Source organism: Ambystoma mexicanum, chromosome 5q (genome assembly GCF_040938575.1).
Source record: "Ambystoma mexicanum isolate Mex_15411 chromosome 5q, UKY_AmexF1_1, whole genome shotgun sequence".
Taxonomy (NCBI): Eukaryota; Metazoa; Chordata; class Amphibia; order Caudata; family Ambystomatidae; genus Ambystoma; species Ambystoma mexicanum.
The window spans coordinates 142,715,332-142,741,153 of NC_090933.1; positions in this window are offsets into that span (position 1 = coordinate 142,715,332).

Here is a 25,822-nt window from a genome sequence, read left to right on the forward strand (position 1 = left end):
CTTCACTCAATAGCAATGGTACATGCCATCTGTGTGATGGCATGTGTATTTCACCTGGCAATCACAGGCCAATGTGTGATGCCACTGCCAGGCAGCATGCAGAAAATGTGTTCATCTTCCATCTTGGTGTCATCAGTGTGTGCCATTTGCCTGCCCTTCATACGCAGTGAGGGTGCATGCATGGGAGGGTTTTAGTCATGTGGGACATGTGTCAATCAAGTACTGGTTTTGTTGCTTCTCAGCCCTCATTGTGTGCCATGGTGCTAATGCCTGTTTCCATTTGTTTGCTTTTATGTCTTTGCAGGGGAAGACGCACCTGATACTGCTGGGGTTGTGGAGATGGTGCAGACCCAGGAGGGGTCCGAGGGCCGACCGACCACCAGTGAGGGACGTGGTGTGGTGGTGGGTGAGAACCCACAACTGCTGCAGGTCATGCTCTCAAGGGGTGTCTCTGGCTGCACCTCCCCCGAGCTGTACTCAGGTGTTGATTCGGATGATGAGACCTACGTGCCGTCGCAGGTGAGTGTTCCTGGGAGGGATTCTGTTCTGTCCCACCCACCTGCACCAGGGTCAGAACCCTCAATGGGGATGTCAGTGTTGGCAGCTACGCCTTTGGTGGTTACGGATGCAGGGTCACACTCCGCGACATCTGATCCTGTTCCTGGGCCAGCAGATCAGAGGGGGAATGCAGTCCTGCAGCCTCAGGCAGTGCTGGCACAGCAAGGCGCAGTTCGCCTTGCCCCAGACAGGTGTGGTGCCCGCCGACGCGGTGGCCGTATGCCACCTGGCAATACCGCATGGGAGCAATCCATTTACGGTATGGCAACCCAACAGGCAGCATCATCAGAGATGATGGCTCAGGCCATGGATAGGGTGGCCACTTCCATTGTTCCCCCCGAAAGGCTGATGGAGCGACTACAGCAGGCAACCGACTCCATCTGCCAGTCACACAGGGAGGACATGTTGGCGTCCCATCTCCAATAGGGAAGCCCTGAGGCTGGAGCTCATTCACCTCAGGACGACTCTTGTTGAGCTTGAGGCTTCAACAAACCGAAGGACAGAACAGCAGCTGGAGCGTCTCACCCGTACGCTCTCAGCTGAGATGCAGGCAACTAGGGCGGAGGTCCGGGCATCCCGTGAGTTGTTGCATGGGGACCTCCGCACACTCATCCTCCAGAACGAGACCTACCCCACTCGCATGCTTGCAGCCATGGAGGAACAGACTAGGGCCTTGCGTGGGCTGCCTCCCATAGTGCAACCACCTCCGGATGCAGCTGCACAGGGTGATAATAGGGTGATAATAGCGACAGCAGTGATACTCCCACAATAGGGTAGCCGTGTGGGCCATGAGCCCATGGAGGTGTTTTTTTTTTCGCAAGATCTACACAGGTGAGTTTTGGTGTGCACCCTGTCCTCGGACCTCCTGGGTGGCCTCCCCAACCCCCCCCCCCGGGCCCATTAATGGCCATTTTTGATTTTTTTTTTCTTTTTTTTTTTAATCTTTATTTTTATTTTTTTTGGGACAATGTGTTGCCTTCTGTGCCTCCTGGGCACATGCAGGCTTGTCATGTATTTGGTTCAGATGCTTGGGTTTTTGTCACACACACACCCCTCCTGCTTCCCGTTTCCATGGGCTTGCAAAGGGTGTGCCCAAGTGACATTGACGTACATGGTGACATTGGACTCCCACTACATGTGTGGGTAGTCTAGTCAATACTGTGTATACATTCCTAGTGCATATTGCTGTTGTGTTGTACACTGCATGTTGCATATATGTGTAACTCATCATCCGTGTCTACCTCCTAATTTGCAGGTCCTTTCCTCATGTCTACACAAGGCCCTCTACTTTGGAGATAGGGTCCATGTTGGCACGAGTGCACCTACAACTCTACATGGCGGCAACACTGTACAGTTGGAAGTGGTGGGAGTGCAGGCATTTCCAGGTGGTGAGACTACTAATTCCTTACATTTGTAATGTCATGTTAATGGTAGTTTTGAGGGTCAGTAGCTGATAAGTGTTATTGCTAAATACCTGCTCAAGTGTGTTGTTGGTCCTGCATTACTGTGAGCATTTCAGGTGTCGCGAGTTTCAATTAGGGACACTGTACATTGTGACACTTGTGTCATGTTGTGGGGATTACTTTGTTTACCTGCACATAGCATGACATGGCACGGTGTGTCGTGTGGCGGTGCTAGGGATGGGTTGGGTGACATGGCACTGTCCTCATGTTGCATTTTGCAAGTGGGTATTCATTTTAGCTGCATGAATGTGTTTTTTCACGAAACTGCATTGGTGGTGTCTGTGTAGGTAGGAATGCACACATTGTAACACTTCCAGGTGAACAATCTCAGGCTGATATGGTTTTGACGGTTGATTCTCCAGACATTCAGGATCAGTGTCAGGTTGAGTCATCATTGATTGTCAGATGGTATGTGCCAGAGCAGTGTGCACTCCACAGGGGTGTGATTTCTATGTGAAGTAATTAGCCACTAGCTGTGTACGGGCTGCCTCCCCGTCCCCTTTCCTCTCCCATGCGCAGCGGCCGTGCATGTGGTTGGGGATGTGGGGCCACCACCATGTCCACGGCCAGGCCCCGGCGTGTTGCAACGTTGTGCAGGACACATGCTGCCACTATGATCCTGCACACTACTGGGGGAGCGTATAACAGCTGCCCGCCAGAACGGTCAAGGGAGCGAAAGCGTGACTTAAGCACTCCGAATGTGCGCTTCACTATGCCCCGGGTTGCAATGTGGGCTGTGTTATATCTTACCTCGGGTGGCGTGGTGGGGTTCCGAATTGGCGTCATCATGTGGGGGCTGAGAGGGTAGGCACTGTCCCCTGTGGAGGTGGTGATTGGTATCATTGGTGGGGTTGTGACCTTGCTCAGCCATGTATCGCCATGCCGCCCAGCTTCTAGGTCCCGGCTTAGGGTGGACATTCGGTAAATGAAGCTGTCGTGGGTGGACCCGGGATAGTTGGCATATACTGAGGTGATAATTCCCTTGGCATTACATACTACCTGCACATTGATGGAATGCCAGTGCTTGCGGTTCCTATAGATGTGCTCAGATGCCCTGGGGGGACGTAGAGCCACATGGGTGCAGTCGATAGCACCTAGCACTTTGGGGAATCGTGCCACACCATAAAAATCCAGGGCGGCAGTATGCCTTTCTGCAGGTGTTCTGGGCAGGTATATGTGCCTGCGGACTGATGGGCGTGCAGTGATGATGTTCAAGACCTGGTGTAGGCAGCGTGACTGCGTGGCCTGTGACACCCCACCCACTATGGCACTTGTCCGCTGAAATGATCCAGTGGCTAAGAAGTGCAGTACATTGAGGACCTTCTCCAGGGGGCTGAGTGCTTGGGAGCACAGGGTGGGTGATGTGAGGTCATCCTCCCACTCACTCACCAGGTCCAGTATTATGTGTGGTGGAAACCTGTACCTCCCAGACACCTGGTCATCAGGCATCCCGAAAAGACTGGTCCTGGGTGTGAATATTCTGGCCCTGACTATCCTCCTCCTCCTCCTTTGGTAGCCCACGGCCACTGCTGCTAGGAACGGTATATTCATCCTGGCGTCTGAGCTTGTTATTTTTTTGCGCGCAAATGTATGCGTCGCGGGTCGACGTATGCCTGCTTCCTACTGGCGTACGTGTTTCTTTGCGCGTGTTGTAGGCGAGCGTGTGAAACTTCCCGCGCACCCCTGAAATCCAGTACCCAGGCCAATAGCATGTGGAAATTCCCGCGCACCCCGGTATACACGTGCGCCGATGTACTCGCGTGTGAAACTTCCCGCGCACCCCTGAAATCCAGTACCCAGGCCAATAGCGTGTGGAAATTCCCGCGCACCCCGGTATACACGTGCGCTGATGTACTCGCGTGTGTAAGTGCCCGCGCACCCCTGAAATACACGTACATAGGCCAATCGCGTGTACGTGCACTTTTGTCCAATTACACGCGATGACAATCTGACGTGCAGTCTTTCCACGTGTGCTCCGTCATCACGTGCTATGAGGGAAACTCCCGTGCGGGTCACGTCACAGAAGCGCTTACGCGCTGAGGGCCTTTGGTCCAATAGAATCGCGTATGCGTGCTGACGCGCTTACGCGCTAAAGGCCTTTCCTCGAATTTCACGCTGACGTGCAGGATTTTTACGTGCCAAATCACTCCGTATCAAGCTGGCCACGCGAAAACACACGGAAGACCACGCTACTGCCCAGAAGGCCGAATTACTGCCCCCCAGTGCCCCGAGCAGCCTCCCACGTGCCATCTGCTGCTGCTGCCCGCCTGCCTGCCTGCCTGCTGCCACCGTGCCCTGCCATTTGGTGCCTGCACATCAGCCATCTGCAGGGGTCCAGTTGCTGTGTCCACCCCTGCTGGAACAGAAGACTCCAGACTGGGATAACATCGCTCCACAGCCCAGCCCCAGGACCCAGTTGCCCACCCACTTCTGCCTGTGGGGTTGCCATGTCGGGCACTTCCACATCTGGCACCAGTGGCAACCCCAGGCCAGAGGGGCAGAGGGGCACCAGCTTCACTGCCACCGAAGTTGGTGTCCTGGTGGAGCATGTCCTGGGGCAGTATGATGCCCTCTTTGGATCGTCCCGTGCCAGCAAGGAAGGACGGGAGAGGATCTGGGCCGACTGTGTGGTTGCCATCAACGCGGAGGGGGTGGCAACCCGCGACGTCCAGAAGATCAAGAAGCGCTGGGAGGACTTGAGGTCCAGGACCCTCGTGAAGGCCCGGCGCCTCGTGGAGGGAGGCCGGGGCCGCATGAGTTCCATCCAGATGAGGGTCCTGGAACGCGTACGCCCAGCGCTCCACGCCCAGATCCTTGAGAGGGAGACCCGTCTGGAGTTGAGCGGTAAGTGTCCAAGCATTGCTGTGTGAGACAGGGCATGTTGCGGTGTGCTGGTTGTCTGATACTTGCCTGTATGTGTGACATAGGCCATGTATGCATGTATGTGTGCAGGGACATCATGGTAATGCATGTGCGACCAGTGATGTGTGAACCACATGGTTGTTGCATGTGTTTAAATGCGAAATGGGGAGCCCTATGCAGATTTTACACATGAGAGCATGCAAGTCTCTGTTCCTGGACATGGGTGGGGGTGAGGGATGGGTGCTGATGCCAGGTACATATATGGTAGCCATGTCTGGGTGCCTGACCTGCGTGTCTGTGACTTGTGAATGCCATGGATGCACGACACATGTGTGTTACAATGCACAGATTCACTGATGCAGCCTAGTTACCCTTGCATCCGCTGTGTTTGGGGTGTATGAGGCCAGATGGATGTGACTGAGGTGAAGTGTGTGCATGTGATAGGCATAACCCATGATTCATGTGAGTTCCATATCATTGTATGTTTCAAGAGTCCATTGGACATGTTTGGAAATGTCCATGGCATGCACCATGCCTGTTACTGTGTGTGTTTTGCCTGGACTGACCCATGTGTTGTGGAGGGACATGATGGAAGTGTACTTTGACAGTGGTACTCATCTGCTATTGCTTCCTGTCTAGGGGACCATTGAACAGTACCCTGATGCTTGTGTTCTATGTCTCCCTCTACACAGCGGCTAGTGAAGAAGAGGGCGGAGACGGCGCTGTGGAGCAAGGCGGCGGGGATGCCCCCACGGCTGCAGCGGAAGGGGTGGGTGAGCCCCCACAGGGGCCTGCTACGGCGGAAGACGGTGAGGAGCCATCCAGGTTGGTGGTTTCCACAGAGGAGGAGGAGGCCGCCACTGAGGCACACATGGGGCCTGGTGGGGGCATCCCTGCTGGTGCAAGTGGTGCAGTCCAGGGGCAGGGGCAGGAGGCAGCACAGGTCACCGTGGAGGGGCCTGTGCATGTCGCTGTCCCTGACCCTGTGAGTGCACCACCATGCACCAGCAGGGATGCCCCGTCCCAGGCCCGTCCGCAGGTAGAGGGGATGTCCATGTCACCTGACTCCCCTCCACCTGCGGACGAGGGGACCCGTGTCCGTATGGAGAAGGTCCTGATTGGGGTTGCGATGCGCGCGGGTGCAATTCGTGATGACGTGCGTGCTTCCCGGGAGGAGCACGCACATCATCACGAAGAGCACCGTGCCGACGTGGCCCAATTGGGATCTTCCATGTTCGGGGGTTTCCTGCATGTGTCGGCCAATCTGGCGGCCCTCTCCTCCTCTGTGGAGGCTATACGCCGGTCGTTCTCCTTGCCGTCTTCCAGCCCAGATGCCACCAGGGTCCCCTGTGGACCTGCCCTGACCAATGCAGCCAGCTCGGTGGGGATCCCATCCCTGCCACAGTCGGGAGTCGGAGGTCCAGCAGGGGTGGACACCACAGCAACTGTACCCCAGCAGATGGAGGATGTGCAGGCATCATCAGGCAGGGCACGTGCACGACGGCGTCGGTGGATTCCATCAGCATGGATGCCGTCATGCTGGCAGAGGCAGTTGCGTCGGAGGCAGCAGCAGAGTCAACGTGGGAGGCATCATGGCTCGGGGCCATCAACATCGGAGGGGCAGGCATCGGCCGGAGGGCAGGAGGACCCAGGACAGGAAGTGTCTTCCGTGTGGCTGCGGTTGGGCCAGCAGATAGGTGCAGAGCGGCGGCGGGCGGAAGAGGCGCGGCTCACGATAGTCAGGGCGGAGAACTCCATGCGGAGGGCCGTGAGGCGGGCCGAGTGCCTCGAGGCAATCTGCAGGGGGTTGGAGGAGCAGATGGCGTCGTCCCTGCGGACCCTCTGGGCCATGGAACAGGACCACCTCCGGGACATAGACGAGGAGTTTGATGATGCCCTGGCCCGGAACACCACGGAGTGAGCCGCTGAACTTGCCCGCCGCCTTTGTATATAGTTCTTTAGTTTTAGGTTTCCTTTTTTTCTTCTTTTGATTTGGAGTCGACGGACACTGCTCCACTTTTTGTATATAGTTGGATTTTAGTTAGGGTATTTTGTAGGTTTCCTTTGTTCAGTTGTGCTCATGGACCCTTGGATGTTTTGTACATAGTTCTTCATTGGATTGTTTTATTTTTTTATTTTTGATTTATTCTCCATGGAGCAATGGTCTTTGCATTTATTTTTCTCTCTCGGATTGATTTTATTTTTAATGTGAATTTGAACATTTTTTTGGATTTGGATTTGTAGTTTTCATTTTTTTGGACGGACATGCAGCTTATCTTTTTTTCATTGCCATTGTAGTTAGTTTCATTTCATTTGCATTCAATTTTTTTTAATACAATTTTGTTTTCATACTTCACTGTGTGGTATCATCTCATTGGTTTCATGCATGTCATGTTGGGTGTTTTCCCATTCATTTGCAACCATTGTGTGTGACGGACATGGGTTCATTTGCTTTATGAACATTGAGGGTGTAACATGTAATTTCCATTTCCATGTGGGTGAATGGGCTACTTGGTAGGGCCTTTTGGCTGTGGAGGCTGACCATAACGCACATGATTGGGGATTGTGAGGACCTGGGTGCAGGGGGACATGAGTGGGGGCCTGGTGGGGGATGCCCATGGTGGCTGGGGGGGTGGGGTTGGTGGGAGACATGAGTTGGACATGAGTGGGGGCCTGGTGGTGCTGCCCCTGCACTGCTGGGGGGTGGGGTGGTGGGAGACATGAGTGGGGGCCTGGTGGGACTGCCCATGGTGGCTGGGGTGTGGGGGTGGTGGGAGACATGGGTGGGGGCCTGGTGGTGCTGCCCCTGCACTGCTGGGGGGTTGGGGTGGTGGGAGACATGAGTGGGGGCCTGGTGGGGGATGCCCATGGTGGCTGGGGGGTGGGGGTGATAGGGGCCATAAGTGGGGGCCTGGTGGAGGCTGCCCCTGCACTGCTGGGGGGTGGGAGACATGAGTGGGGGCCTGGTGGGGGATGCCCATGGTGGCTGGGGTGGTGGGGGTGGTGGGAGACATGAGTTGGACATGAGTGGGGGCCTGGTGGTGCTGCCCCTGCACTGCTGGGTGGTGGGGGTGGTGGAGACATGAGTGGGGGCCTGGTGGGGGATGCCCATGGTGGCTGGGGGGTGGGGGTGGTGGGAGACATGAGTTGGACATGAGTGGGGGCCTGGTGGTGCTGCCCCTGCACTGCTGGGGGGTGGGGTTGGTGGGAGACATGAGTGTGGGCCTGGTGGAGGGTGCCCCTGGATGCTGGGGGGGTGGGGGTGGTGGGAGACATGAGTTGGACATGAGTGGGGGCCTGGTGGTGCTGCCCCTGCACTGCTGGGGGATGGGGGTGGTGGGAGACATGAGTGGGGGCCTGGTGGGGGATGCCCATGGTGGCTGGGGGGTGGGGTAGTGGGAGACATGAGTTGGACATGAGTGGGGGCCTGGTGGTGCTGCCCCTGCACTGCTGGGGGGTGGGGGGGGTGGGAGACATGAGTGGGGGCCTGGTGGGGGATGCCCATGGTGGCTGGGGGGGTGGGGGTGGTGGGAGACATGAGTTGGACATGAGTGGGGGCCTGGTGGTGCTGCCCCTGCACTGCTGGGGGGTGGTGGGAGACATGAGCGGGGGCCTGGTGGGGGATGCCCATGGTGGCTGGGGGGTGGGGGTGATAGGGGCCATAAGTGGGGGCCTGGTGGTGCTGCCTCTGCACTGCTGGGGGGTGGGAGACATGAGTGGGGGCCTGGTGGGGGATGCCCATGGTGGCTGGGGGGGTGGGGGTGGTGGGAGACATGAGTTGGACATGAGTGGGGGCCTGGTGGTGCTGCCCCTGCACTGCTGGGGGGTGGGGGTGGTAGGAGACATGAGTGGGGGCTTGGTGGGGGATGCCCATGGTGGCTGGGGGGTGGGGGTGATAGGGGCCATAAGTGGGGGCCTGGTGGTGCTGCCCCTGCACTGCTGGGGGGTGGGAGACATGAGTGGGGGCCTGGTGGGGAATGCCCATGGTGGCTGGGGGGTGGGGTAGTGGGAGACATGAGTTGGACATGAGTGGGGGCCTGGTGGTGCTGCCCCTGCACTGCTGGGGGGTGGGGGTGGTGGGAGACATGAGTGGGGGCCTGGTGGGGGATGCCCATGGTGGCTGGGGGGGTGGGGGTGGTGGGAGACATGAGTTGGACATGAGTGGGGGCCTGGTGGTGCTGCCCCTGCACTGCTGGGGGGTGGTGGGAGACATGAGTGGGGGCCTGGTGGGGGCTGCCCATGGTGGCTGGGGGTGGGGGTGGTGGGAGACATGGGTGGGGGCCTGGTGGTGCTTCCCCTGCACTGCTGGGGGGTGGGGGTGGTGGGAGACATGAGTGGGGGCCTGGTGGGGGATGCCCATGGTGGCTGGGGGGGTGGGGGTGGTGGGAGACATGAGTTGGACATGAGTGGGGGCCTGGTGGTGCTGCCCCTGCACTGCTGGGGGGTGGGGGTGGTGGGAGACATGAGTGGGGGCCTGGTGGGGGATGCCCATGGTGGCTGGGGGGTGGGGGTGATAGGGGCCATAAGTGGGGGCCTGGTGGTGCTGCCCCTGCACTGCTGGGGGGTGGGAGACATGAGTGGGGGCCTGGTGGGGGATGCCCATGGTGGCTGGGGGGGTGGGGGTGGTGGGAGACATGAGTTGGACATGAGTGGGGGCCTGGTGGTGCTGCCCCTGCACTGCTGGGGGGTGGGGGTGGTGGGAGACATGAGTGGGGGCCTGGTGGGGGATGCCCATGGTGGCTGGGGGGGTGGGGGTGGTGGGAGACATGAGTTGGACATGAGTGGGGGCCTGGTGGTGCTGCCCCTGCACTGCTGGGGGGTGGTGGGAGACATGAGTGGGGGCCTGGTGGGGGCTGCCCATGGTGGCTGGGGGTGGGGGTGGTGGGAGACATGGGTGGGGGCCTGGTGGTGCTGCCCCTGCACTGCTGGGGGTGGGGGTGGTGGGAGACATGAGTGGGGGCCTGGTGGAGGGTGCCCCTGGATGCTGGGGGTGGGGGTGGGTGGGAGACATGAGTGGGGGCCTGGTGGGGGCTGCCCATGGTGGCTGGGGGGTGGGGGTGGGTGGGAGACATGAGTGGGGGCCTGGTGGGGGCTGCCCATGGTGGCTGGGGGGTGGGGGTGGGTGGGAGACATGAGTGGGGGCCTGGTGGGGGATGCCCATGGTGGCTGGGGGGGTGGGGGTGGTGGGAGACATGAGTTGGACATGAGTGGGGGCCTGGTGGTGCTGCCCCTGCACTGCTGGGGGGTGGGGGTGGTGGGAGACATGAGTGGGGGCCTGGTGGGGGATGCCCATGATGGCTGGGGGGGTGGGGGTGGTGGGAGACATGAGTTGGACATGAGTGGGGGCCTGGTGGTGCTGCCCCTGCACTGCTGGGGGGTGGGGGTGGTGGGAGACATGAGTGGGGGCCTGGTGGGGGCTGCCCATGGTGGCTGGGGGTGGGGGTGGTGGGAGACATGGGTGGGGGCCTGGTGGTGCTGCTCCTGCACTGCTGGGGGGTGGGGGTGGTGGGAGACATGAGTGGGGGCCTGGTGGGGGATGCCCATGGTGGCTGGGGGGTGGGGGTGATAGGGGCCATAAGTGGGGGCCTGGTGGAGGCTGCCCCTGCACTGCTGGGGGGTGGGGGTGGTGGGAGACATGAGTGGGGGCCTGGTGGGGGATGCCCATGGTGGCTGGGGGGTGGGGGTGTTGGGAGACATGGGTGGGGGCCTGGTGGAGGCTGCCCCTGATGCTGGGGGGTGGGGGTGCTGGGTGACATGAGCAGGTGTGCAGGGTAGTCCCCTGTGGTGTCGGCTGCCTGCAGGGGCCGTGGAGGGTGTACAGGGAATACCTGGGAGCACACAGCCAAATCGCGTGTAGAATTTCCCGCGTACCCCTGAAATACACGTACCCAGCCAAATCGCGTGTGTAAATTCCCACGCACGTACCTGGCCAAATCGCGTGTGGAACTTCCCGCGCACCCCTGAAATCCATGTACCCTTCCAAATCGCGTGTGGGACTTCCCGCGCACCCCTGAGATCCACGTACCCAGCCAAGTCGCGTGTGTAAATTCCCGAGCACGTACCCGGCCAAATCGCGTGTGGAACTTCCTGCGCACCCCTGAATTCCACGTACCCTGCCAAATCGCGTGTGAGACTTCCCACGCACCCCTGAGATCCACGTATCCAGCCAAATCGCGTGTGTGAATTCCCGCGCACGTACCCGGCCAAATCGCGTGTGGAACTTCCCACGCACCCCTGAAATCCACGTACCCTGCCAAATCGCGTGTGAGACTTCCCACGCACCCCTGAGATCCACGTACCCAGCCAAGTCGCGTGTGTAAATTCCTGCGCACGTACCCGGCCAAATCGCGTGTGGAACTTCCCGCGCACCCCTGAAATCCACGTACCCTGCCAAATTGCGTGTGAGACTTCCCGCGCACCCCTGAGATCCACGTACCCAGCCAAGTCGCGTGTGTAAATTCCCGCGCACGTACCCGGCCAAATCGCGTGTGGAACTTCCCGCGCACCCCTGAAATCCACGTACCCTGCCAAATCGCGTGTGACACTTCCCGCGCACCCCTGAGATCCACGTACCCAGCCAAGTCGCGTGTGTAAATTCCCGCGCACGTACCCGTCCAAATCGCGTGTGGAACTTCCCGCGCAACCCTGAAATCCACATACCCTGCCAAATCGCGTGTGGGACTTCCCGCGCACCCCTGAGATCCACGTACCCAGCCAAATCGCGTGTGGGACTTCCCGCGCACCCTTGAGATCCACGTACCCAGGCAAATCGCGTGTGAAAGTTCCCGCGCACCCCGGAATACACGCACACGTTATTTTTCAGTCAGCGGGTGTCCGTGTTTGTGGGTACCCCTTTGCACGTCATTTGTCCTGGAGGGCCACAGTATAGGACATTCATCATGGCTGTATATAGGTGCTATTTGTTGGCGCACCTTTTGGCGCACATTTATTACAGGCGCTGAGACGCTACCGCCTGCTTTCTTGTGGCGGTCGTGTTTGTGTCTGTGCGCTGGTTTGACCGTGCGCTTTTTTGCCCTATTCGATTCCATGAATACGTGTTGTAGGCGAGCGTGTGGGCGTTCCGCGCACTTGCACCCTGTACTTCCCCCGTGACGCCCACATTTTGGCAAGTTGTTCCCCATTCCGAGTGTTACGCCCCGTGTTCCGCCTACTGTTGTTGTGTGCGCCGCGCTATGTGCGATTTTCGCTGTGGCCTGTGCGATTTTCGCTGTGACCCGGTGCACGCCGTTAGATGGCCTGTGCGCCAACGTGCGCCGCGCACTTTTTTAGTGCACATCCGATGGTTTTCTCACGCATGGCCTTCCATGAATCGATGTGCGCTGCTTTTCGTGCGATTTTCGCACTTGCACTGCGATTTTCGCTATTCCACTGCAAATCTCACGTTTTTGGCCACTTGCGCCTCGCTAATTATTCCATGAATCGGCATGTTAGTATGTATGGTAGAATCGGGTACCCAGGTGACTGTTCTACTCATTAATAAGGTAGTCCCACATCACCCCACCCTGTTGTACATACAGGATCTCTAGAGAGGGGTAGTCAATCTTTCCCTTGCTCTAAATACATTTTATACTCTCCCTTAAAACAGATTTGACCCCATCAACATAAAATTAGAGAGTACCCAATTTAATATTCTCCCTTCGTCTTTCAAGCCAAACATTTAAAAGAATCCAGGAAAAGACTGCTTCACTTTCGAAGTATACACTCTTTCTCCGACTTGCCTTGCTAAGTTGGGTGGTATGATTTAAGTAAACGATTTTCCCTGACCCTTTTATTATAGGAATTGTCAAGATTGTAAAGCATTTTTTGTGGAAAGGCCTTCTTGGACTATAGGCCGCATAAAATATATGGCATTTCAGTAAATAAATATATATATATCTTGTATTTTACAGACAGAAGTCACTGGATTTACCACACAGAATGACTGTTTGCAGAAAATCCACCAAAAATCCCTAATGGAGTCTTATGAACTCCAAAAATAGGGAAAGAACGCCATTGTGCCACAATTTGTTAATGACATTGGACCTAGTAGCGGTAACAGTAATTTGGCAGTAAATTGGTAGATTAACCTATGCTTTCCGCCAAACTCGTAATGAGACCCTATTTCCGAATTTCCTTCCTAGGATTCCACAGAGGAGCTTATATGGAGGTTATATCATGAATGGGCATACAATGGTGGAGACATTTTCACCAGAACACCAGAGTCTAATGTAAGTAGGGAAGGATACAATTCTTGAGGAGTCAGAGGGGAAATCGTATGTCGCAGAGAGTTTTCACAAAATTGCTTTTCACTCTCAAGAGCTGAGCAAGGTAAGGTAAGCTGGTGAGAGCCCTTATGAAGATGGACAAGGGGGTTGCATAATGATACTTAAGCCATTTAGGGGACATACAAGGTATTTACTGGGTTAAACCAAACGCTTGTTCCTTGTTTGTCTAGAACGAAACGTAATTCTTCAAAAACACAATCTTAAAAATTCCCTGAATGGGGTAGCCGATTGGAGTTTAAGAGATCCTCACACCGAAGCTTGATATTGACCAGAAGCCATTTGAGACAAATATCAAGCTTTTGGGGTTATATTCAAGTGTATATATTTGCTTCTTACCATAATCATCAGCATGCCCAATTTGTCTGCTGAATATCAAACACATTTGCACTACCGTTAGTCGAGGTTGAAGGAGTACTCTTTGTCTCTCTTCTGGATAATTCCTCAGATTCTAGTTTTACATAAAAGGAATAAGACAACTTTGGTTTTTCATATGCCCAACTTTATCACTCTTGGCTTTGGTTGTCCACTCAGTTGGAGTTGGCACTAGATTCTCTCACAGCAATGTTGTGCTTTCGCTTTCTTCTGTTGGAGTTGTATGCTGATACCCATAACATTGCTATCCATGGTCATTGCCAAAACTAAGATGGATATTTGTAGAGCTTCTAGGCTTTTCCAAACCTGTTTGGTCTAGATCTTTCTTCTAAGATCACTGGTCTCCATCTACTCAAGACACATCATGAATCCATGTGGACTGCCTCCTGTCACTGGTGTTTGGATTTGGGCTAAATCCTAATTCTGCCCCTTCAGTTCAGGTTCTGAGATTTGCTTAGCATTTTTAATGAAAGGCTAAATCAGCCTTTATGTTCATCATTTAGAGACATGTTTTCAGCACATTTACTTAAGAAAGCCAAGTATTCAGATCTATGCTATTTTAACAGCAAATGTCAGTGGTTTAGGTCAGGGCGGAGGTTGTGCTTCCTATTTGCCCCATTGATTATTAATAGTAGTAGTCGACTTATTTTTTAAGCATAGAGCTATCATCAAATCAATTTAGTTGCAAGGTGCAGGATCGAACACAACATGACATAAGATGAAAACACAGACAATACTAAACATCAAACATTAAAATATGGTCTTAATACAAATTCACAACCTGTTAATGAGGGAACATAAAAGGAAGATACTTTGGGCCTCATTACGATTGTGGCGGTAAGGCAACAACGGCGCTGGTAGTGCTACTGGAGCCGTTGTTACCATGCCGTCACATTACGAGTTTTGCTTGCAGGTGCCGCTCTGCACACCTGGTCAGACCAGTCGTTATGAACAATACTGCTGCTGCCGTCCCCCCCATTCCCAAAGGAAAATAAGAAGAGGAAAATAAACCCAGAGAGCTCCATCCGCCCCACAGCTCGGTCTGCCGGCCGGTTTCCTCCATTAGATAACATTCAATGCAATCCCCTATTTCTGTACCTTACAAAGACGAAAACGTGGCCTGTGTGCAGTATCAAACACACAGCTTTAAGGAAGCATTTCCCGTCCCTGACTACAGGATGTTAGCTGCTCATTCTGCCATTTACATGTGTGCACAGTAGCTGCACATTCATTTTAAGAGCTTATTCACACACAAAGCCATCTGAATTCTGGAATATGTTGGCCTGCAGAGTGTACCGGAGTGCAAAATGGCATGCACTACAAATGTCAGACTTTTAGAACATCGTATGACATTTCTCTTACAGTACATTTTAAGGAACAGGATTCCGCTTATTTATGTATTTATTTATTTATTGTGCAATTCTCAAGTAAATTGTGCTTCAAAGCGAGGTGATTTTTTTCTGCACTAGTAACATAACATCACATAACATTACTCACCATAGCGGGCTATAGGTTCATACTTTGCATGGTTTTCCTATCCTATGGCAGAAAAGAAAACATGCATATATTGAAATTCTGTCAAGGCTATGCTTTTCTTTTTAGGCAGTAGATAAACTGGATAGCCTTTAGTTGAGCAACATTTACATGCAATAATACAAATGTTGCAAACAAACTGGTACTCACTTGAATGCTGTAATGTTTACTTAGGCCTCATCACGGGCTGGTTGGAGCGGTAAAAATATGGCAGTAACGCTATTACCCCCACATTACCTCTCTGCCCAATCCTGAGTTTGGGTGGAACGTTGCAGATGTGCCTCCAGCTTTGAGCTTGGGATAAATCTTGCCAATTTCTGCCCATTTGTGGTGCTATTCCCACCAGCGGTAATAGTGCCCAACATGCCCCATAGAGTCCTATGGACTGTTAAAAAAACGGGGACTTACAGCCTACCGCAACTCGTGATCTGGCTCTAATAGCGTTGGACCAAGTTGCGGTAACGCTATTTGCGTTGGGCGATATCCCGGCAGATATACCGCCGGCATACCGCCCAACTTGTAATGAGGCCCTTAGCTGTGTCCATTACTCCCAGTACGTGTGAATGTTAGTGATTTTTACTGCAGTGCAGTTGCTGTTAGGGACCCAATCTTTCAGCACAAGCAATTGAATTACAAAGTAAAGGCCCTCACCTTTTTAAACTGCGTGTTTTATTTCCGTAATATCTGCTTTTTAGACATGTACAAACATTTCACTTTTTTTGCAGCACTTCAAATTAACTTTCACATCAAAAGCAACACAAAGCTGCATGCCGTTGTCAGGAGGGGCCCTTTACACACCCATTCTTTTGCTGAACGTCTTGAAAGTGCGGTAGTATAACTGCGAGATTTCTATTCGTCTCACATCAATTTGTGTTCCGGGTCAATGGAACAGGGAGGCTGGTTGAATTGTGTCTTTTAGATTTTAATTTAAAGATGTAGATTCGCCTTTAATAGTTCAGAAACTGGCCTGGTCCACGTGAGCATGCTAAAGAAAATAGCACAATTAAATAAACATGTCTTCTTTAGTTGCGAGGACCCCTGCGCTAGGCACATTTGATATTGTCTACAGGCCCTCTCACGCAGGCCCTCTCACAGGCTGGAACTTAACATTCTACTGAAGACACAGTGCAGAGCAGTATGCCACGTAATGCTAACCCTAATTATCTCGTTTGCGTCTTGTACTTGGAAGGCTATGACTAAGCATTTTCCTTGAAAGGGTGGACTTCGTCTGCGAAGTCACCTTTGTTGCTCCTACAGTCTTGGTGGCATTGTGCAACTGGGCATGCATTATACATACTTTGCCCTGAGCAGAGCAGTTTTTATCCCAGTGCAACATTTTGCATCAGTACAAAAATGCATTCAAACAACACATATTTTTACAGGCACACTTCTATTAACTGTGGCAAAAATTGCACTGTGCCAGAGGTAAGTTGTGGTAATATGATATCTTGTGGCACCTATCAGTTTATTTGGTCTTACTTGTTATGTTTAACGCTAATCTTCTTAACTGTCTCAGTTTCATCACCCCTACACTTCTTTGCTTCAAGCTTTAAATAATATAAGGGGAACTATAGGAATAGAACCAGGAATCTCATAGGGCCTGTGATTGGTTGTTCAGAGTGTGCTACCTCTGCTCAATATTTGTAAGTATGAATTTCAAATAATTGATTTAAAAAGTGTTCATTTTGTTTGTTCGCTGTTTCTTTACAGGCATGAATGATATTCGCCTTTTGCATATTTATTTATTTTCTTGTGTTTTCAAGTGCTAAGCATTTCCACTTAAAAGACATTTTGGGGGCCAGATTATCTAACATTTGCACCCGTGTTAACATTTGAACAAATGCTTAGATAATAGGGAATTAAACAATGCTGCCACAATCAGTATTTTCTAAACGGTTTGAACTAAGGCAAACATGAGTCAGACTGTTTCTCGCACGATGTTTACTGCATACCATAAAACGAATGCATTTACCACATTTCTTTTCATGTAAAGCATAAAACATAGTGGGCCGAAATTACCAAAAAAAGTCCGCACTTACTAGTTAGTGAGAGCAAAAACATTGCACAGACCAAATGTACAGCACTGGGAGCCGATTCATGGAATCAAAAGCACCCACAAACCAGCAGCACAAAGAAAAATGAGTAGGGCCCAGCACACCCACAACATGCCCCCGTAGCAAACAGAACATAGCACTGTGGAACAAATTTGTGTCAGATTAGGGCAGTTTCTAGCCAACTTTGTGCCCAGGGCGAAACACAAGAATTCGCCCTGATCCACCTCCAACTGGCACACGTCACTCCCAAACTACACCTATGTGTCGTGCAACAAAACCCCTCCTCAATATGAATAAATAATTGCTATATAAGTCAAGCTGGTTTCATTACATTGGGCCTCATTACAAGGTTGGAGGTAGCATTGCCGGTAAAACCTCCAAACTTGCAAGAAAGTCCGGCACCCACGAATGGGCAATTACCGGGGTATTCCGGCCCCGCCGGACCTGGTAATTGCCCTTTCGGGGGTGCCGGAATCAGGTGATCCCTATTCCCATTTGAGCCCAATAGGGTCCATAACTGTGCCTGTGCTACAGGCATGCGGTGCTCGCGGGTGTCTTTCAGGTCAGACCTGATGGAATGAAAGGCACCCGCGAGCACAACTCAGAGTTTGCCGGTCCGGATACAATGGTACCGTTAAGCTTACCGGTACCATTTTATCCGGACCGGCAAGCTCGTAATGTGGCCTGTAATGCAAGTACTTTACACAAGAATTCTAATGTGAAAACACATCTGTTGCTGTCCAAGTAAATGGTTTTTCTGTCACCTGCTCTTAGGGAAGGCCTTGCCTGAATGCAGTTTCAAACTGTCCATGCTGGCACACTGTGGTGTGACCAGCCTACAGGGGTCTGAGGGCCCACTGACCACATGTTGCAGGTGTTCTGTTCATTTCACTTCACTTGTATTTCGCAAGGGGCAATAATAGGCTAACCATGCAAATTATTTTCTGATGGGAGGTTACCATTCCAAGATGCACAGTCTGTTGCACTCTTATTGTACTCTTTCAAAATACGTCTATGAGAGTGGGAAATGGGACAAATAGCACCAATTAGGGTCCATGTTGGCTTTGCATTAATTCACAGAGCATTTCAGGACTAGAGCAGTGATCAGAGATCTCTATATTGGATACATGTCAGAATTTGTTTACTCTAGACTGTTGCTCAGATAGAGTAGCTGACAAATTCTTCCTGGTAATGTACCCGTTTGAGTAGGCTTAAAAAGTAACACACAAAGGGGTCTATTAACTAGAAGATGGAACACCAGACGATGACCGCAGGCTGCAGAAAATAACGGAAAAACAATATCAGTGCACGTGATGAAAAACAGCCAATGACTGTGAGGCAGATGTCAAACAGAACTAACCTGATGAAAATAACCGTTAAATGGCAGGCAATGCATAGGGTCTTCTTGATTATACATGAACAACCCTAGAACAATTGAGGTTGGTTTAGACTCAGAAGAAAATAAGGGTGGCAATAAGAAATAGATACAAAACAAAAGACAGGATAATAGACACAGCTTACTGTGGTTCTATGGTGAGTGAGTGAGTGCAGGTGTCTGATAGTTTTATTCTGGTATGCAAGAGTCGAAAAACACAATCCAAGTCATGCTGAACCTAAACCCATGAAACGAGGACGCATAGTACTGAGGTGACACCAGTCTCTGGTCCCCACAGCCACCGGAACCTGACGGCACACGGACACCTAGAAAGTAAGCAGGACGCACAACAGGAAGTCTCCAGTCCGTGAGTTTATAGTTCAGGAGCAGCCAGGCTGAAATCCAAGACGGGAAGCAAAGCAGAAAAGTGGTCGGCAACAGACTAGCAAGAAACTTAACAAAACGTGAGGCCTAGACAATCCTTTAAGCATTCCGTGTAATGCACCAAAGTAAACAAACAGAGTAGAGTCTTGAAATAGAAGGTAGTCGTAATGCAAGGCAGAAGTCGGCAACAGGAATATCAAACAGCAATTAGGTTCAGACAGGATCAATTCCAGGGGCAAAGCAAGAGATCAAAGACCAAGAGCACTGATTTAAACGAGGACGTGGAAAAGCAATCATACGCAGCATGAATGGATGGGTCTCATGAGCCTGGAATCACGTGACCCGGTTGAGTCACACCGAGTGACGTACCACGTGGAGAGGACACCAGCATCTCCAAGGCAACCTGTAACATTCCAGCATTCAGGAACGTTCAGTAACGAAAACCCACTGCGGGACACATGCAAAACGAAGTATGGAGCACAAGGTGTGACTGTGTTCTGTGTTCACAGAGCATAAATTGCCTTTCTTCATTTTAACGCCGGATTTACTAAATGAAGGATTAACACTGTGTTTGCCTCTGTACTTGATGCCACAATTCGTGACAATAAATAAGTCAGCGATAAAAGGATTGTATGTGTGAATCTCTAAATTCATAACAGATACATGGTTTAGTGCTCACATCACTGTTCACAACACTCACCCCAACATTAAAATGTTTGCAATCATAAACCAGACATACTCATTTGGACAGCATATGTTTTTGGATGCTAGTATAACATGGCTGCAACATCAGACACTGAAATGGGGTACAAGGGTTGTTTTGCTTCTAGTTTCTGAAGACTTTTAGATGAGGACAGGCTGGGTCTCAGTGTGAGCATGCCCAACCCACAATACAGAAATGTCTTTTGGGAATTATATCCATAGACAGGACAAGATACAGTAGAAGGGAGACCCAATAAACAATGCACAGAAAGGCCACACAGAAAGCATTGTACCTCTTACAAACTTTAGCCTTACCATTCATAAGCCAATGAAGCATTTTAAAGAAAACCTGCTTCTAATGCATGGTAAAGGGTCAACAGTTCCCAGCCACTACCTCCTCACTATTACGCGGGGCTCATGGGTTATTTGTGATAAAACTAGCAGGCCCATGCTTTATCTAACAGAGCTGACATCACCATCTCTTAGTAGTGCTGGCCTGCAGCTAGTGAAAATCATTGTGTGGCAGCGTAGAATGGGCGTTTGGCCTAATGGATGTACAATTTGAGGCAACGTCTTTGATTGCTTTATGCGGTTAAGTGTGGGCACAGTATGACATGCTCATCAGAGCTACGTACATAAAACGTTCTAGAATGCTATTGTATGGACATTGGACACATCAGACAAAAACAGGTAAATGTGCTGTTACATACGGGAGTGCCACATAGTCACCATTAACCAACAGGGTGGTGGCTTGTGCAGTGTACGAAACATTGTTGCACACCTATCACTGCATTGATTTGCCATGGACTACTGTCTGCATTGTGACACACAATGAACTCGACTTTCCTAATCAAGGTGCCAAGTTACATTGACTTGCCATCTGGTGTGCGTGCTAGGCAGTGGTTGGCTTGTTTAGAAAATTAAAAGACCATTGATGCTAAGTGCATGCATTTAGTCCATGTCCCAAAGCAGCCACTAGAATACATAAGCAAGAAAATTACAGTTAACCTACTCAGCGATGCGCCATATTTAACTAAAAAGTAATATACACAAAACAATTTGGTGTGTCAAATAGAGACATGAAAATAAAGAAAATCGTTTTAAACTTTTTTCTGTGTGTCATTTAAATTTTCTTTGAAGAATGCATATGTTTGGTCAGCTAACTGATACTTGTGCTGGCCTTGTGAATACAAATGCCCCATGTTCAGTTCTTAACACTGAAATGTTAAGCACATAATTTGTAAACACAATGGCTTGTTAAATGAGCCATCTCTTTTAAATTGCCCCACTTGAAAGGATGTCAACACAAAGAATGCGGGGTTCAGGGTGTGTGACTCCAGAGCATTTTACATGTTGTGTTTGGAATATGCATTCCTTTGTTTGCATATTCCAAAGCATCTCAGTCATCCACAAGTGGCAAAGAGCAGCAGTCGCACATCTCAGAGGAGCACTCATCGGCACGGCAGGCTGCTTAATTTATTGTCTGGCAAAATCGGTTTTCTGGTTGGGTCCCTTACTGCACCCCCTCCAGAGCTATTTATCTCTGCACCCCGTGCCGTCGCCCGCTCTGTCTGGGCCAAGAAATGAGGCTGTGTGAGACTCATGGGAAATAAGTCATTAAGGATTACTTACCAGCAATTTTCATTACTTCTACTCCTCTGCTGCGACCAACAAGTTCTTGACCCTATACCTCCACTAATCTGCACCTCAACCACCTACATTAAGTCAGCACCCACAAGTCTGCATCCCAGTGCCCCCACTAATCTACACCCAAACCCCCTACATTAAGGCAGCACCCACAAATCCTTTCCTGTCCATGTACCCCAACTAATCTGCATCCCACGCCCCTACATTAAGGCAGCACCCACAAGGCCACCCTTGCCCCACTACTTGCCACCTTACAAAATCCACCTCTTATGACACCAGTCCTGAAGGTGCTGTTCTGCCTCCTGCCTCACTTTCACCATGTGTGCACTTCCTTCCACCTGCTTGCATTGCTATCCAGGATTTTCCTCCTCACCAGCAACATCTCCTGCTCCCTACCTGGCAAGGTATCTGTAGTGCAGGTACTGCCTCCAACTGGGTGTCAGTCTGTGCAAGGAGTACAGCTCCAGCACTGCCCTCAATTGCCTAATCTCCCCCCACAGCCTGTTCCCTTATATGGTCCTGGGCAGGCTCAGGAACCACCTCATCTACCAAGGTATATTCTTCCACCTTCACCATGGACACATGCACATCCAGACTGGCCAATGGCGTGACAGGGGCACAGGACGCCATGATGGATGCTGGCTTGAGGCCTCATTTGAGGTTGACTGGGGCACAGATTAAGAGGCAGAAAGGGCCACTGCAGTGGCCTGTCCAGAGAGGCCACTGGAAAACAGTGCTGTTGCCAGTTGGGACAAGAGGCTGCCATCTGCCTGTGATGCTCTACAAGCAGCTCATGAGTTGTATACACAGCATCACGGATGGGCTGCCCACCCACCCACCAGAAGTGGCATCACTGCATCACTGATGACCTCATCAGCTGGAAGTGTCGGCTCTGTCTGGGAGGAGGCATTGGTGGAGGTCGGTAGTGCTGCATCAGATGACCTTGGGACATGAGGGTGTGCTGACCCCTCTGTGGTGTACTGTACAGACTCCTGTCTCAGGATCAGGGGTGCAGCCTGCACATCCCCCTCGGTACCTCTCACTGACATGGTAGGCAGGACTCCAATGGACTCCTCCACCTTCTCCTACTCCATCTACCCAGACACCTCCAACATAGCAAATTGTTGTCTGGCCACATACACATGGCAACACTTCATTTTTCACATCACAATAACAATGACTCAGTGAACCAAGTGTAACCTGCAGGCAGGGCCATGGAAAGGGAACATGGCCACATGTGTCACTAGGACCAAAGGTGCATCTCCATCCTACCAAACCCACCAACATGCTCCCCTGACAGTCCAACATGGAAGCATATAGCACATACATGCACCCGTTGCTGAGGATTAAGTTACAACACCCTCGCCCCAACTCAAACAAATGTCATGATGACCAACCATGTATGTGCCTTTATACAGTGGTCTGACAGGTTCTAATTTTGATCCAGATAGTCAAATGCACTAAATTACCATGACTACACCTATGCACAAGTGCAATCATCATAAACACTTGAACAACCCAAAGAGGAGCATGCATGAATCTACCCCACATGCCCTCAACATCTCAATCTGGCAACTGTTCCTGTCTGAGGCTTTGCTGTCAGCATCTCACATTGCATGTGCATGGGTATACTTTGTCACCAAAAGCTGACTGAGCTCATTCCTACACCTTCCCGCTTCACAGATGTGTGCTATTACATTTGCACGAGGCTGCATGCCAGTTAAGGATTGTGAAACACACATTCCATGAAAAGCAGCAACTTGCACAACTCATGCATACCCATTCAGGACATACTAAATCTGTGGAAATGTTCACCCTTAGCAGATTGGATACATTCCTGCAGGTCAAGGACCTGGGCATGGATTTCTGGGTTGATCATCTCTGGGATCAAGAGGTGAAGGTGTGACACCCGTTGGCGGCCTGCAGAGTGCACCTCCACAGAGGTGCCAGCCTTAAGGGCTGCATTTTCCTTCACCTGGCTCTGGATCCTAAGGCTGTGCCAGAGTGAATTTGCATGGTTCAATGTACATACGCCACCCCTCTGTGTTGATGGCACCTGTGATGTCCACCCAGATCTTGTAACTGCAATTTGTCCCAAGTTGCTTCTACAGAACGAAGATAGCATCATAATGTGCCAGGACCTTTTCACCCAGGATGCCAACATCTGCAGCAGAGATATTAACAGCCCTCAGCCTCGCCTTGGTAGTTGTTAGAGCAGCTTTTACTCCTTGAGTGAAATTCTCTCCACCTGTGAGTCCCCCAGCACTTATTTGATGGACTGATTTCCACACTTAATCTTTTACTCTGATCTTGTGAATACTTTTTACCTCTTTTTGGTAAACTATTTTGGAGTCATGTCTTCCTCCACCTTTTCTGGTGTTTACATTTTATTGAAGTAGCACACGACATAGAGCTTCCACTGTAATGTGTCTTGTTTTTCCCTTGGCTAACACCCTGTTACCAATGCATGGGGATACGTTTCATACTACCTGTACTTTCTTTTGTGAAATCAGCACACCCCACCTTATGTGGAGTGCTCAGGGGAAACATTGTATCCTTTTTCTCACTTCTCCAGTAACATTTTGGTTAATGTAACAAGTACCTCTTTTCAGGCTCGTGGCTGTGTACCTTTACACACAATGGGCCTCATTACGAATCAGGCGTTAAGGGATTAACAGCGCCGTAAACTGCGCCGACCCTTAACGCCTGATTACAAGGTCCATTAGTGCCATGGTGATATTAACGCCTGCTTTTTGCAGGCGTTAAAATCCATGGCGCTAAGGGACCATGGTGCTAATTACGCCACCGTAATTTACGGTGGCGTAATTAGCGCCTTCCCCACTCCCATTATGCCCTATGGGGCAAAAATGGGAATGGGGAAGGGTAAAATGGGAAATGGGGATTTACCGCCCCACTCACCTTGGAATGGGGCGGTAAATCCGCCATCCACCATGGTGTAAACGTAGTTTACACCATGGTGGTAAGGGTACTACCCAGGCGGTAACTTACCGCCTGGGTCGTAATGAGGCCCAATGTCAATATCCCCTAGATGTTTTTTTCCAGTTTAAGGGCTTTGTGAGTCTGGTTAATTTGGCCACGTGCATCTGTAAATGTAAGGATGTTATGTCTCTCTTCTAATGTGTTGTCATGCTGTTTCATTTCAACAACATCGAAACAGCTACTGTATTCACATTGTGGCATTATGCAATTTAATGTTTGATACATTCTAAGAGTTTGGACTAAATTGCATCATGCTGTGTTAGCATATACAAAATTGTCTTATTTCATTGGGAAAGATAATGTGTTATATGTATTTCAACCCCTTCAGTAAAGTTTTTCCAAAAGGTGTTCCACGTAATATGACAGTGTTTTGGGGAGGGACACGCTGTGTGATTTGAATATGTTGGTATGTTTCTTGGACTTTTTCTTGTGATTTTTTCAAGATATGAGACAATTTATACACTGGCTTTTTGATCTTTGTGGCCGTCGTCTCCTAAGCCTAATATTCTTGTGTGCTTTTCTATTTTTGGATATACTGGGCCTCATTACGACCCTGGCGGTAAGGGGTTAACGCCAGCGTTAGCTGCGCCGACCCCTTACCGCCAACTACGAGGTCCCTTAGCGCCATGGCGCTTTTAACACCTGCTTTTAGCAGGTGTTAAAATCCATGGCGCTAAGGGACCATGGAGTTAATTACGCCACCGTAATTTACGGTGGCGTAATTAACGCCTTCCCCACTCCCATTATGCCCTATGGGGCAAAAATGGGAATGGGGAAGGGTAAATGGGGATTGGGGACTTACCGCCCCGCCGACCTCGGAATGGGGCGGTAAGTCCGCCAACCACCATGGCGTAAACGTAGTTTACGCCATGGTGGTAAAGTCACGGCCCAGGCGGTAACTTACCGCCTGGGTCGTAATGAGGCCCACTGTGTTTTAATAAGATTGTCCTTTATATTGTCTTGATGTTATGGTTCTGTGAAGTGGCTTCAACTCTTTGAAAAAGATGTCCTTACGGGGATGGGGTATTGTACTCCTGGTCTATACAACAAAGTCCGTTTTCAATGTTTGTTGTGTTTTCTCCTTTAGTCACCCTGGGGAGATCCACTGCCATTGGTCTGGATTGGTTGTTATTTGCGACCACGTAAGGTGGTAGTGGTTTTCATTCCTTGCGGGCACATTGGTCATGAAGTATATGTTTTTGTGCCCCGAATGTTATGGCTTCGGCAAACTGTGCATTTTTAATCTGCGCAAACGAGTCATGCCAGCTTCTCAAAGAAGGCAGACTCGAATTTAGGGCATTTGTGTCTCTCTGGAGTTAACCAATGGTCCCTTTTATATTTAGAATTTTTTTTTTTTGGTCTTGGTACATGGAGTACTTCTCCTCCAGGCAGATAATCCCTTGAGGTAACGAGTGCCTTATGCCTGTTATGGTAGTGGCACTCAATGCCACTAGTTCCATGTAATATTATTGACTTTGTGGTGTTCTGGTGATTTTGTTATCATATGTTTTTCAGGCAACAGGTTTAAAAAAATAAGAGTTCTTGATACGTGCCTGTTTTAACTGACTATTGCGTGCGATCGGAGTT